Below are 14,230 nucleotides of genomic sequence, written 5' to 3' on the forward strand. Positions count from 1 at the left end.
CGCTTTAGAACGTTGTTGCAGATAAGCCACCGCTCTTTCCCTTTCCGAACATTCGAGCCGCGTGAAGCCGAAGAAGATTTCCACCACCAGTACGTTGCGCTGATAAGCAGCCGCCTACGGCATCGTGAACACAAGGTGGGGTAAAAAAAAAAATCCCGCTGGCGTTCTTATCACGTCTTGCGGCATCTGTTCATAGACGCTAAAAACGCAGCCATGTTCTTTCAAAACAAACACAACGGAAGTTAAAGCCGCGCTCACCGTTTTGAGACTGCGCTTTTGCCCTGCAGCAGCGTCTGATGTTAAAAATAATACGAAATATAGACCGTGCCTTCGTTTTTAAGCGCTGTGCGTTTGAGTGATGATAAATATAGGTTGACTTGAGAGATAGGTGGCGATGTGGTTGAATTCGCGCGTGTTTTGGTTATAGTGCGGTACCGCTTATAGTGCGGATTTTTGCGGCTCCCGCGACATACGTTATAAGCGGTCTACACTGTACTAATAAATCACAAACCAAATGATAGAATTTATTAAATAAAAACGTTCGAAGGCCTGCGGGTAGTCAAAACTTCACTTAGTAAAACCCTTAACGAAAATAATCTAAAAGGGGGCACACTCAAACCCACCACCAACAAACGTCACGTACGCCTAATTTTGTTGCATCAACATTTGTTGATGCACCCTTGTCGTTGTTGTGGGTGCTCTGTTTTCACTGGTCCCCTCTGCAGTGGTCTTTTTTTACAAGGGTAGACCAGCTTTCTCCGCACTGGTGGCTGATTGCCAGTTTCTTTGTTTTCTTGTTTCCAGTTCGCTGAAGACGAAGGGAAACTAAAGAAATCCCCTTAAAGACCAACCTCTGACATAATTCTTTTGCGTGGAAGGTAATTCTCTGAGCGACCTCCTCTCTTAAACTGTGAGAAACTGTGAGGTTAACTGTGTTGTAGAAAGGTGAAAGGTGGAGAGGATATGGGGAAGAAGAAAGTCCAAAAAAGTGGAAAGTGCGAACTGTACGTTGGTTTTCACTGAGTATTGTTGGATATATTTTTATATTTTTAGAAAAAAGGAAGTAACTGCAACGGTATTCCCTAGCTGTTACAGTTACCACATGAAAAAGTAAGAGTGTTACAGTTACAAGTTCCTCTACCATAAAGGCAGCTAGTTACAGTTACAAGTTACTGAAAAAAGTAACTAGTTACCGGTAACGCATTACTAGTAACTAGTTACTGCCCAAGACTGCTAACTGGGGATCTTGAACGTGTGCCATAATCTCAACACAGGCGTTTTCGTTTTTTGTCTTTATCTGAAAAGCACCCACCCCGGCCGGGATTGAACTCGCATCCTTGGGCTCAGCAACACAACGCCTTAGCCACTGTGTTACCGCTGCGTGTTCGTAAGCATCCTTTCATGTTCTCTTATTATAAAGTGGTAAATGCTCTGCAATAGGCTTGTGATAAAGAAACTGTGTAGTATAGTTTGTAGAACTGGAGATACATAAAAAATGCTGACAAAGAGCATTTGGCTGTTCTACAAACGTGCCACCAGTATTGCTAATAGGTGGAAGAGTGCTTGTGTTTCTCCTATTTAGGTAGTCATTCTTTCCCTCTTGCCTAATGATGTGCATCTTAATGGATGGAAACATATTTTTCAGGTGGCTGTTTCGCTGTGCATTGAATCCGCTTACCTGCAACCTTTTCCCGTTTCCACTAAAAAAAAAAATCTCAATAGCTCGATACTTTCCAAAAGCTCCTCATGCCTTGCTTTGATCCTTACATACCTTTCTAGATTCTGCCATCCATTATGACTTTCGTCTGCTTGGTGTTCTTCCAGAGGTTTGGGGCAAAGCAAAATGTGATGAGTAAACTTTTCGCGTGTGATGATAATGTATGCAGCACCATCAATACCTAATTATCCATGAATGAATACCACAATTGGGCATTTTAAGCTTTTTACAATCAGCGCCTTCCTCTCAAAACCTTTTTGTGCAAGTTTGAATGGCGGGGCAGTTATACTATCTGCAAACTAGCTCGCCAGTGCACAATGTCAACACCTTTTGTAAAGTAAGCTTTATCATGCTTTCTTGGAGTAGGAAGCCCTCATGTTTCTCGTTTTGCATCTTCATAATGTGGTCATCCCAAAGCTGCCCCACTTGACACTCTCTAGATAAGAAGGCCTAGCTGCATACTGACACTCATGATGACCAGCCCGAATGAAAACACGCGACAAGAATAGAGGAGACCACACAGAGCTTGTGTGGTTTCCTCTCTTCTTGTCCCATGTTTTCGTTCCCTCTGGCCATCATGAGTATCTTCCAACTTGCCAGTTTACTGATCAAATGATGTGCGACGTTGAGATTTTCTTGTTTTGGCCAGTGATGCTCCAACTGCGCATCATTTGCTTAGAAAACCGGGACTGCCTGTAGGCAGTTGGGCTTTCTTTTCTGAAGAGTGTTGACCAGGGCAACTTGAGCGCCATGATATTAACAGGATACGAAATGAGAAGCACAAGTTGCAGAGTGGGGCCAATGCCAAGGAGATACCAGGTGCTCCCTAAAAACAACTTCCGCTCACTGTTTAGCTGCACGTCACTGGTGCATTGCGGGAAAGCCCATCACCACAAACAGAAACTGCCATTTGTGTTTTTGAACTACAAAATACTCTGAAAATTTTCTAATAGTGCTGTTCGATTCAAACCCCAATTGCATATAAGGGTATTCGCTTTGATATTCTAAAGTTTCAAATATTCGCACATGCCTAGTATACTCCAATCAGCACTTCTCCGGATGATACCCCCTTTGACTTACAGTAGCTTTCAAGAAACTAAAGTTCAGAAACTGTGATTTCAAAGACAGACATGCTGGTGACCAGTGCTTCAGGTTCGAGAGGCTGGATGATTAGGAATTGAAAAGACTTAAGTGATTTGCTACACATGTTAGGCTGTACAATGATTTCAATGCTCCCGTGCCAACCAGAATGACGAGATGCAAGCTTGGGGGGAAAAAAAGCAAATCCTTATAGTACTAACACAAGCCAAATAAGCAGGCAACTTCTGTAAAGAAAAGAAAAGCTTCAGCAAAAGCAGTTTAATTGAGATTCTATTAGTTTTCTTCAAAACAAGTTTTAATGCTCTAAACGCACAAATGGCTTAGGTTGGCTTGTAGAGATACTGTACTGGAAAAATTTCCTGCACTATTCTCAGAACGCATAAGTACTCTAAAAGTGCCCATAGCCTGGAAAAACGCCAACATAATTCTGATTCACAGGATAGGATATATTAAAGACCCTAAAAATTACAGACCCATCAGCCTATTCTCAGTTGTATACAAGCTATTAAAAAAAATTGGCTCCCATCCACGCTGTGAAGGTGGTTGGAAAGCAAAGCTTTAAGCAACACCCACAACAACTGCCCAAGCGATGTCACATGACTTCACACACATGGCTCTACAAAGAGTGAAACCAGAGATTCTGCCAGACGTTATGTGGAATTCGTGAGGGCAACATCCAGAACGCAGCAGCAGCGTCGGCCACGGCCGGGCAAGAGCGGCGGACGCCGCCACTGTAGCCCGGCCATGAGTCGGTAGAAAGAAAACGGAGAGGAGCATCTTTCGAAGGGTGAGACAGCGGAACCTAGCCATCTTATGTGCTAGCTTGGGGCTACACCACCATGCGACACAAGCGCGGACACCGAAACAATTCAGCATGTAAGCTTAGTGATTTCCATCTATACCGATTTAGATTAGTTAGTTTAGTAAGTTTGAGAATGGCGAGAAAGCTGAGGGAACTTTTATAATCACTATTGATCAGAACCAGTTGCTATTTTCGCCTTTTGTAATACCTCTTGAAACACAACCGAATTGGTATTCACCAATTTAGAAAATGGAGTCCCATTTGTGGCAAGCAGTGTGCAAAAGGGGTAGCATTTTTCTAGCAGACATATGTCTGTATGTGGTTCGTACATTTTGTTTTCCCGCCCTGCAAACCAATCCCTAATGTATGTTTGCCGTACGACCACCTAATTCTGTCGGGTGCAGGTTACCCTGTAGGTGCTGTCGAACAAGTTAATCAAGCCTTGTGAAGGGAGCGCGCAATGGACGCGAAGCTGCTCCAAAACAGGCCTAGAACAACCGTCATAAAGCAGACGACAAAGCCGTACCGCCACCGCCGCCACCGGCGAGCAGGCACTTCTGTGCGGGGAATGCTGGGTAAGTTTGCCGCTCCATCTACAGTGAGCTCTGCGAGTGAAACCCTTCCCTCCCCCCCCCCCGGCCGCCGCCTCCGCTGCGTTGGGAGTTTGTTGTCCCGCATGCCGCGAAAGAACCGTTGGCTGGTAGAACTACAAAGCTTTGCTTTGATAAAGTGATACTTAACCGCACAAGTGACAGCCTATATTACCAACAACCCAGACAGCAGTAAAGCTTGGCGTTGGGCTAGTTGGGTACACATGACACCTTGGGTAACAGCGCGGCGAGACTTGGACCAAAGAGAAGGAAGACAGACACGAGCGCTGCCGACAGTACACACATACAAACGGTCCACACATTTTACAAAAAAAAATATGTGGACAGTATGTAAGATGTGTGGACTGCATAGTGTACAAGATCCCACTTTTACGCGGGCGGGTGTATGTGGGCCAGAGTGGCAGGTGTGTTAACGACAGTCTTCGTGAGCCCGCATATCATATGCGCACAGGAACAGGAAGCAATCTTGCCTTACACTGCAAAAATTGCTACCCCAAGCTCAACGAAACCTGTATCTTAAAGCGTTATCATGACACCCAATGCCGCAAAATCTTTGAGGCTTCCATGATAGTCATTAAAGGGGCCATGCAGACAAAACACAAGTTTGGTTCATTCGAAAGATTGCCTCGTTGGAATTATACTGACATCACTTTTAACGCACGCTTCGCTCAAATAAGCTATGTAATTAGGAGAAAAGGGAATGGCCATGCGACCCACTGGTTCATTTCCCACAACAGAACCTATGATATATGCCCAGCTGTGCACTTGGCTGAGGCTAGCAAAAGCAAATGCAAATTAGGCAGGGCTTATAAGCTTGCAGAACGAGCTACTTGCGCTTAAATCAAATGCATATTCATTTTACAGCAGTAAGAATGGTGGTGTAAACAATGAAAGTTATGCAAACAGACCTAAACAGACATACCAATGCGCACTGCACTTGGTACTGGGCGCACTATGCTTATTTTAGCTGCACAGCAGTCCATCGCTTTGGAGTTGCCTTACATGACACTGGCCAATTGGCGTAAGCGATGTTGTCTTACGTGACCCTGCTTGCCCAGGATACCCTATGTTTCACAAACAATTACTTTCTACAGTAACAAAAACAAAGCAATGGCGGACAACGGTCCGCGGCTGAGTATGGTAGCGCCGTCTGGGAGGACTGACAGCAAGCAAGGCTGCAGGGCCGAATGACACAGAGGAAGTTTGTTTGAATATGCACACATAGACAACACGAAAACACACGATCTGGCGGGAGAATCAAAATTTTAACCTAAATTGATTAATTTCTCAATGAATACGGCATCATTTGCTGCCGGACGAGCACTAGGGGCACTATAAAACATGAAATCTTTCGAATAAAACAAACGCATTTTGTCTCCATGGCCCCTTTAAAGGAGCCATGGAGACAAAACACAAGTTTGTTTTATTCGAAAGATTTCGTGTTTTACAGTGTCCCCAGCACTTGTCTGGATGCAAACGATGTTTTATTCACGGAGAAATTAATCAATCTACATTAAAATTTTTATTTTCCCGCTAAATTGTGTGTTTTCGTGGTCTGCAATGACATCACAGGAACCGACTGCTCTGGAGCCGATTGGAAAGCCTTGTTTACCGTTAGCGAACCTAGATGGCGCCACCATACCGTTGCAAGCCGTTTTTTGCCTCTCGTTTGTTTTTGACCGTATTTGAACCTGGTTCAGGGAGAAAATAATTGTTTTGTGAAACAGAGTGCTCGCTCTACAAATATGGTCACGTAATACACCGCTGCTTGCGTCAATCGGCAAGTGTCGTCTAAAACTACCCCAAAAACCCGCAGTCCTGTGCAGCTAAACCAAGCATAGTCCACCCAGTGCCAACAGCAGTACACATCAGTACTTCTTTACATGTGCTTTCGTAACTTCCACTGTCGGTCCAACCATTCTTACTGCTTTAAAAAGAATGTGGCCTAAATTTAAGCGCAAATAGCTCATTCAGCAAGCTTATAAGCTCTGCCTAATTTGTGTTATCTTTCGCTGGCCTCAGCCAATCGCAGAGTTGGCTGGTATGACATCATAGGTTCTGTTGCGGGAAATGAGCGAGTGGGTCACATGGCCTTTCCCTTTTTTCCTAATTATACAGCTTATTTGAGCGAAGTTTACGTTAAAGTGGTGTCCGTATATCCTAGATGACATATATGAGGGATGTATGGGAAGGATAACCCTTCACGAGCAAAGTGACAAGTTCCCGATCTGAAAGGAAGTGTGACAAGTGTGACAGGGACATACCATCTCACCAAAATTGTTCCCGGCATGTCTGGAGGGGGTACTCAGGGAGCTTGACTGGGGAAACGCAGGGTTGCAGATAAACGGGGAATACTTGAACCATTTGAGGTTTGCAGATGGCATAGTCTTGTCTAGTGAACTGCGAAAAATGGATTAAAGAACTACATTAAAACCTCGCTATAACGAAGCTGAAGGGGGGTCGTAATTACAGTGTAGACCGCTTATAGCGTATGTCACGGGAGCCGCAAAAATCCGCACTATAAGCGGTACCACACTATAACCAAAACACGCGCGAATTCAACCACATCGCCACCTATTTCTCAAGTCAACCTATATTTATCATCACTCAAACGCACAGCGCTTAAAAACGAAGGCACGGTCTATATTTCGTATTATTTTTAACATCAGCCGCTGCTGCAGGGCAAAAGCGCAGTCTCAAAACGGTGAGCGCGGCTTTAACTTCCGTTGTGTTTGTTTTGAAAGAACATGGCTGCGTTTTTAGCGTCTATGAACATATGCTGCAAGACGTGATAAGAACGCCAGCGGGATTTTTTTTTTACCCCACCTTGTGTTCACGATGCCGAAGGCGGCTGCTTATCAGCGCAACGTACTTGTGGTGGAAATCTTCTTCGGCTTCGCGCGGCTCGAATGTTCAGGAAAGGGAAAGAGCGGTGGCTTATCTGCAACAACGTTCTAAAGCGTGAACCGAGTGGTACATTTGGTATCGCGAAAATGTGCAGTGCACGCCAGCGCGGATACAACTGCCGTGGTGTGGGCGGCGCGGTAAGAGGCGGCAACATGGCGTCGGCACTGTCCGTGAAGCGGTGCAGGCATGCAGTTCCAGTAAGTTCCAGCGACCGCTTCTAACCGCTTGCTGAAATGCCGCACGGGGCGCAAGCGAAAATGCTCATGCAAGAAAAGAGCTAATAATGTGGGCGAAAAAAGGAATATAAACTGCCATCCACGCTGCTTGTGAAAGCGCTCATCAAAAAATACCGCAGTGGTAAGCCTAAACATCTCTGGCGTGGCTAGCCGGCTCGGAGTGCTTCGAATCTCCCGCCATTAGGTACGCGTCTCCCCATTGGCGCAAGTCGTCAGGCTCCTCCCACTGCCACGTGAAGAAGCCACCGCGAGCGCGGAATCGTCGATACGAGCATGGAAAAAAAAAAAAAGAAAATAAAAACACGCGCAACGCTGATGTGCACGATTCGTGCGCGAAAACGGGCCATGCGGTTCACGAATAAAATCAACTTGCCGCGCGCGGATCTTGTCTGTCGCTATCTTCCGAGGTGCATCAAGCAAGGTCAGTTGTGGTTATCAGGTACGCGCGAACTAAAGGGTGCCTATTTTTTTTTTTTCTTTGGGTGTCTACGTTAGAGGCCGTCAGATGGCCGATTTCATCCTTTCTTTTTTCTTTTGCTACCCTAAAACGATGCCTCAGCTGCGCCGGTCGATCAGCAGACCCGCCGAAAAACCGCACTATAAACGGTATTGTGCTTCGGCCAACCGCATCTTAAGCGGTATGCTTATGCATTGAGTTCTATGGGAGGCAAACCGGTGGTCGCAAAAACCCGCGTTATATCCGGTCCCGCACTATAAGCGGTTACGTTATAAATGGTCTACACTGTACTTCGTTATAACCGTTACTTTGGTACGGCCAATGTCTATTTCTACTGACAATTTACATGCAAAACAGGATTTACTCACCACCGAAACTCGCAGCAGCCCACGAAAACAAGAAAAACAAGTGAAAAAAAAAAAAAAACAGAAAAGAATCGTTACTTTATTCAAGCCAAACGGCTCGTCCATGATCATTCGACAGCACACAAGCTGGCGGCTCACTTCCCAAAGAAAAAGTCTTTAATAGATTTTGGCCCCGTCTTTTTCAGCCGAATGATGGCTTATCCAGCTGCAGTCATGATTTCGAGTTCGTCCCTGCTGTCATCGTGAGCGCCAAAGAAGCAGCACAGCCGGTCTGCCGCATCCCGGCAGAGTGCCTGGAAGAACATCCAGGCACCCTATCAGGAGCACGAGACATGCACCATCGCGCGTGTTGCCAGGGGCCAGTAGCCATTTCAGTGCACTGTAGTAGGTCCCTAGCTAGCGTGAGTTTTGAATTACCACGTCCGTGATGGGACGTAAACAATCGTGCACTATGAGGCATTGACCTGACGGGTACCGAAATGATTGTAAATGCTCCTTGTGGAAAAAAAAGGTTCATTATACCCATTTGAGACAATTTTAGCTTCATTAAAACGAGGTCTTATATACATGGGCATCTATGGTAATTTCGAGGGGAATTACGATTGCTTTGTTATAGCCATTAGTTCATCACATCCCATTTTGTTAAAACAAGGTTTTACTGTACAATCAGAAGGCTTAGCCGTGGGGCTAAAAATAAATATGAATAAACCAGAGTGCCGAACCAATAAAATGTACCGGTTCGGTTACAGTTAGGGTTCAGGGGAATTTATTTCGTCCCAGTTCAGTTCCAGCCCGACCAAATCACAACCCGAACCGGTTTGCGAACCGGTTCAAAGAGTTACATTATTGGCTAAGTGTGTAAAAGTGTTTCATAGTTTAAAGCAACCATAAAATCAATACAATCCTGGCACATTCAAAACACTGCCTTTCCCTGTAAGGGTTGTGCAATTTTAAATACAACAGTAAGCAATTAGGCCACATAACAAGGGAAACAAATGAAGTAGTGACGATTTTACAAGCTAGTTCCCCGCCCAGCCTTAATGTTTTCCTTGAGACTACTTAAAGCAATCACCAATAGTGACGACTGTCTGTCGGACATACTTTCCCCTGCTTCCTGTGTTTTGTTTTGTTGTTGAAATTGCACTCTTCTCTCTGCCTGTCACCCTAGCATAAAACCTGTCAAGTTAAGCCTGCTACTGGCCCGTCATCTTCGTACATTAGCAGAGGACATGTTTTTATACTAGCGATGTACTTTTGTTTTCATCAGTTGTGGGATAACAAAAAAAACTACTGCAGCCATGTAAATGCTACCTATGAATTCAGTTGTTTGGCCATTTAGGATAGTTTGTTAGCAGTCACCTTCTGAAGAATGTGAGCCAAAATTTTGTTAAAAGTGAGCTTTACCACCGCTCTGTCACTCATTAGTGCTCTGATCACTGGAATGCATTTTCAGATAGCTATTATCGATGTGTCCATCGACACAAATACGCCTCCAATCCTGCTGATCATTGCCCCCGTTCTGTCCGCTACGTTGTGGTATCTTGTAACAGATTATGCGATTACAAACTGAAAGGGTGATTGGATGCCTGAAGCACGAGATGGAACTCTTTTGGGAAGGCGCTCTTTAATTTGTCGGCAGCACTACTTCTCCGCCGGAACCAGAAGCAGCGGCAACACAGTAGTGGGTTTGACTAGGCTGTGAAGTGAATCTCTGAAAACAAAGCAGCCCCGAAAGAGACAAAACAGCAGAACACGCGCATATGAAGACTGAGCAGATGTGATAGGGCGAGACCAGCCTGCCCATTTGTCAACTACTTCTTTAGTGCCACTTTTTTTAGTCCAAGCCGAAATGCGTAGAGCCTGCAAGGTTGGGGGATACAGTTTCTTGCAAAAGGTGAAAGTGTGCCATACTCTAAGAGTTTTCTGTGCTACACCTATGATTATTATTTGGATATGTCAAAAAATGCAAAGTTGTCCACTCTACGCATACTAAAAAATTGGCCATGTATCTGCTCCTTAGCTGCAAATTTCGTCCGACGACGATAGCCTTCTGCCACTCCTGCTACATAGCCTGCCTCTTCGCTCTCTCCCGCCTGCCTCTCATGCTATTCCCTTCCTGTCTCGGTCCTCCCATGATTAAACATTGACCGTTTGCTGAATTCAACTGAAGTTCACACTGCTGCCAGGCCATATGTTGGGACTTTTTAATAACTGTTGAGAGCCACGAGCCCAAGGCTCCAGCGCGAGCCCTTTTTGTATTTTGTAGTTAAAATATTGTTAATGCATTGTTTCTCATTTGATTTTGCAAAAATTACACCCACGTCTTTTTTTTTTAAATAAAAGAACACTGCAAGTATCAGTTCTGTATATTGTTTTGCCTCAAATATCCCTAATGTTTGCTTTTTGCTGAACAATGTTGACAAGTATGAAGCAATGTTACAGATTTAGTAGTTTGAAAATTGTTTTGCCTATATGTTCGTCTCGCTGAGCAGTTTTCCCAACATTTAGCCGGATGGCTGAATCAAAGAACGCACAGACAGACAAACACACCAAAATGTTCGTGTTTAAGTAGCCCAAGAAGGACTATCATCCACAAAAATGACTATTATACCAGGTACCACGGTGCTTGTTGCCTTCGCCGTGATGACACGTTTGGAAATGGTAAAGGTTGGACAAAGGAAGAATGTCGAGCAAAATCTACCTTTTGGTGCTTTGCTTATCCTAAGGCTGAACGCAGCAAAAAACAGGAGAAATTGCTTATGTGGGAACTTAGTGCTGAATAATTTAATACCTTAACACCACGTGGTGGGGCTTTCTGTTTTGTTGACCTGTGGAAACACAGTTCTCAAAAAACACTGGTGAGTTTGACGCCCCGACGCTTCTCCTGTGCTAAAAGGCACACCGTATACTGCAGGCTGGCAGAGCAATTTAGAACAACTGGGGATCTTTAACATGCGTCGAAATCCTGGCACATGAAAGCCCTCGTTTTTGGTCTACGTCAGAAAAACAGCAGCCGGGTGCAGTGATCGAACCCGCATCGTTGTGGTCAGCAGCCAGGGGCTCTGCCAATGAGCAGCTCTTGAGGGTCACACCTGTCAAGTATTTTCACTTTCCAGGTGTGCGACCTTTTTAAGGTAAATTCATAAATGCAACAAGCAAGCATATTTCGGGTGGTAGTCTTCGCCGTTGCGCAGAGCAGAGATCCTTCAGCCCGATTTTCCCTGAACAGCTGTTGCAAGGGAAGGGCAAAGTCGATATTTTATATTGTTACGCCATCAAAGACGATGAAGACAGCAGCCGCATGTGGCGTCACAAACAAGCATCTGCGACGACGACGAAGCTGTGTGGGGCATGCTGCCTGGCATGCGCGTTCCCACATTGCTCATCTGCGTCCCTATCGTCACCGCGCTGCAGCTTCGACCGGGACGGTCACCCTCGACCGAGGGGGTAATGTCACGGGACACCTAGGCGGCCAATGCCCCATCATGGCTCATCACAGAAGACGACGAGGACGACGAAGAAGTGGCTGGGTCGCAGCGCGCGCTGTTATGGCGGCGTTGCAAATTCTGTAAATAGATTGTTGCTCATCCTTCAACCATCGTTCCAGTCATTGGCTCTGCCGCCACGTTACAATATCGCCTGCAGGCTGCCGAGAGTGTGGTATTTCGTTAGCTCAGCCTTGCACTCTGCTCGCGCTACCAGCAGGAGCATACCATTGCAACATTGGTGTACGTTCCTTTTCGCATCTTGTTTGACGAAGAGAGCGTTGATGGTGTTGTGACTGATACGAAAAGGAAAGTGCGCGTAAAGTTACGGAGTCCATGGTGCGTGAAAGAGAACAGCCCTGAACGGCGTTGACCGCGTGTTATCAACAGCAGATGGTCAAACCGTTTCTTCATGAACCAGTAACTGTTATTTCTTCTTCGGTTCAGTTCCGGTTTGGGTTCAGTTCCAGTTTTCGGTTCAGTTCGGTTCCAGTTTAACACTCTGGAATAAACCTAAAGTAATGATAAATAAACATGCTGAACGCACACAGTATAGGTAATGAAATGCTAGAACAAGTACGTAGAATATACGGTATTTGCACGAATATAACGCAAATTTTTTCCCCGCGATTTGTGCCTCCAAAACGCGCCTCGCATTATATTTCGGCTTGAACATAGTGGGAGCTTTTCTTTATTTCTTTATTTTTCCCCCCCAAATGCCTTTGTCCCTGGCAGGCGCCTCGTACTATCCTGCCTGGAACTTAACATTTCGCGAACCTGCTTCCCTACCCACAGATTTTTGCCGCCATGAGCTCGCTGCTCTCGGCGGCAACTTTGGCGCTTGCTTCTTCCAATAACGCCCATGGCTACGCTGGTAGTGGTCACATGACCACGTGGTTCAGTCCAGAGGCGAGTGCTATTGTGTGCTCGGTGCAGCATTGGCTCCTCATTGTGCTTTGTTTTGTTTGTACTTGGTTCTGCTTTCTGAGCTGTTGCAATGAACAGGCAAAATCAGTACACCGCCACATTTAAGAAACAGGTGATCCTGCTGTCTGAAGATCAGAGAAATTCAAGTGCGGCGCGGCACGTCGGACTAGGCGAGTTGACCATTCAAAGTTGGACAAAGTGCCATGATTGCATCTTGTAAAGAATGGCCACTACCCTAAACTCGAGGATGACCTGGCAGAAGTCATCCGTGAACGTCACAGCCAGTCTTTGCCTGCAAACGCTGAGCCTTTGCAACTCAAAGCCAGAGAGCTTGCATGTGAGGCCGGTGTGCCCCGTGACAACTTCAAGGCCAGTTGCTCTTGGGCAAAAAAGTTCATGCGCTGCACGGGATTCTCGTTTTGCCGATGGACGTTGATCTCCCAGAAGCTCTCGGCCGAGTACGAAGAAAAACTGGTCGAGTTTCAGCGCTACCTTGAGGTGACCGTGTGCTGGGTGCCAGGACACTCTAGAATTCCAGGTAATGAGACCGCAGACCGAATGGCGGCCACTGCTGCCCTTACAACTACAGTTGACATAACAACAATACCCTACACCGACCTCGAATCACACATCAGACAACACCTTCGCACAACATGGCAAGCGCACTGGAATCAACAGACTGACAACAAACTACACATTATAAAGCCACTCTTGGGAGCATACACCACTGATACTCACAACAGACACAACGAAGTTACCCTGGCTCGATTACGGATAGGCCACACGCATGCAACACATTCCCACCTGCTCACGGGATCTCCAAGACCCCTGTGTAGCAGGTGCGGGGAGGGCCTATCCGTAGTCCACATACTAATAACATGCAAGGCACTTCACACAACACGACACAAACACTTCAGAGAACTCTACAGACAACATATCCCACTACACCCATCGCTGTTTCTAGGTGACGATGCCAGTGTTTCTATGAAACGTGTGTTTGATTATTTGTCAGATGTTAAGTTTTTAAACCTTATCTCATATCACGCATAATCAAATCTGACCCTATACACCAGCCATCACCATTACCTTTAATTGATTTTACAATGTCCGATTTACATGTTTTTATACCTACCTTTTTATGGTAATCACTTCGCTTCATTATATAACTTCTTTTCTGGCGCTCTTTGCCCTCGCTGGCCTTGCGCCATGAAACACCAACCATCATCATCAGTTTCAGCGCTACGTCCTTAACATGAGAAGGGAACGCAAGTACCCCACAGACCAGATTGAAAATGCGGATGAGACTCCAATCTTTCTGGACATTCCGGCTGGGCATGTCGTTGACGAATGTGATACCAAAGAGGTACGCGTTCACACAACTGGCAATGAAAAGATCAAAGTCACAGTGATGCTGGCATGCATGGTGGACAGGCATAAGCTGCCTCCCTTCCTTATATTTAAGGGGCAGACGCTCCCCAAGAACAAAGTTTTCCAGCCTCTGGTGTACATAAAGTGTAACGACAAAGGATGAATGCGTAGCACCATGATAAAGGAGTGGCTCCATGTTGTGTGGTGAAAATGTCCAGACGTGCTCCTCAACACTCCCGCAATGCTCGTGCTGG

The 14,230-nt window shown here is 45.7% G+C and overlaps 1 protein-coding gene across 3 annotated transcripts in view; it reads right to left on the bottom strand.

Annotated features, from left to right (window-relative positions):
* The window catches only part of LOC144172636 (uncharacterized), a 76,348-nt gene that overhangs the window by 28,713 nt on the left and 33,405 nt on the right, over positions 1 to 14,230 (bottom strand). For all 3 annotated transcript variants that reach the window (XR_013323068.1, XM_077701282.1, XM_077701281.1), the window contains exon 4: positions 6,496 to 6,631. The gene's annotated coding sequence lies outside the window, so the exon portion shown is untranslated. The remainder of the gene's footprint in view (positions 1 to 6,495; positions 6,632 to 14,230) is intronic.

The sequence above is a fragment of the Haemaphysalis longicornis genome, unplaced genomic scaffold, assembly GCF_048455015.1.
Source record: "Haemaphysalis longicornis isolate Haplotype H1 unplaced genomic scaffold, Haemaphysalis longicornis Haplotype H1 scaffold_25, whole genome shotgun sequence".
NCBI lineage: Eukaryota > Metazoa > Arthropoda > Arachnida > Ixodida > Ixodidae > Haemaphysalis > Haemaphysalis longicornis.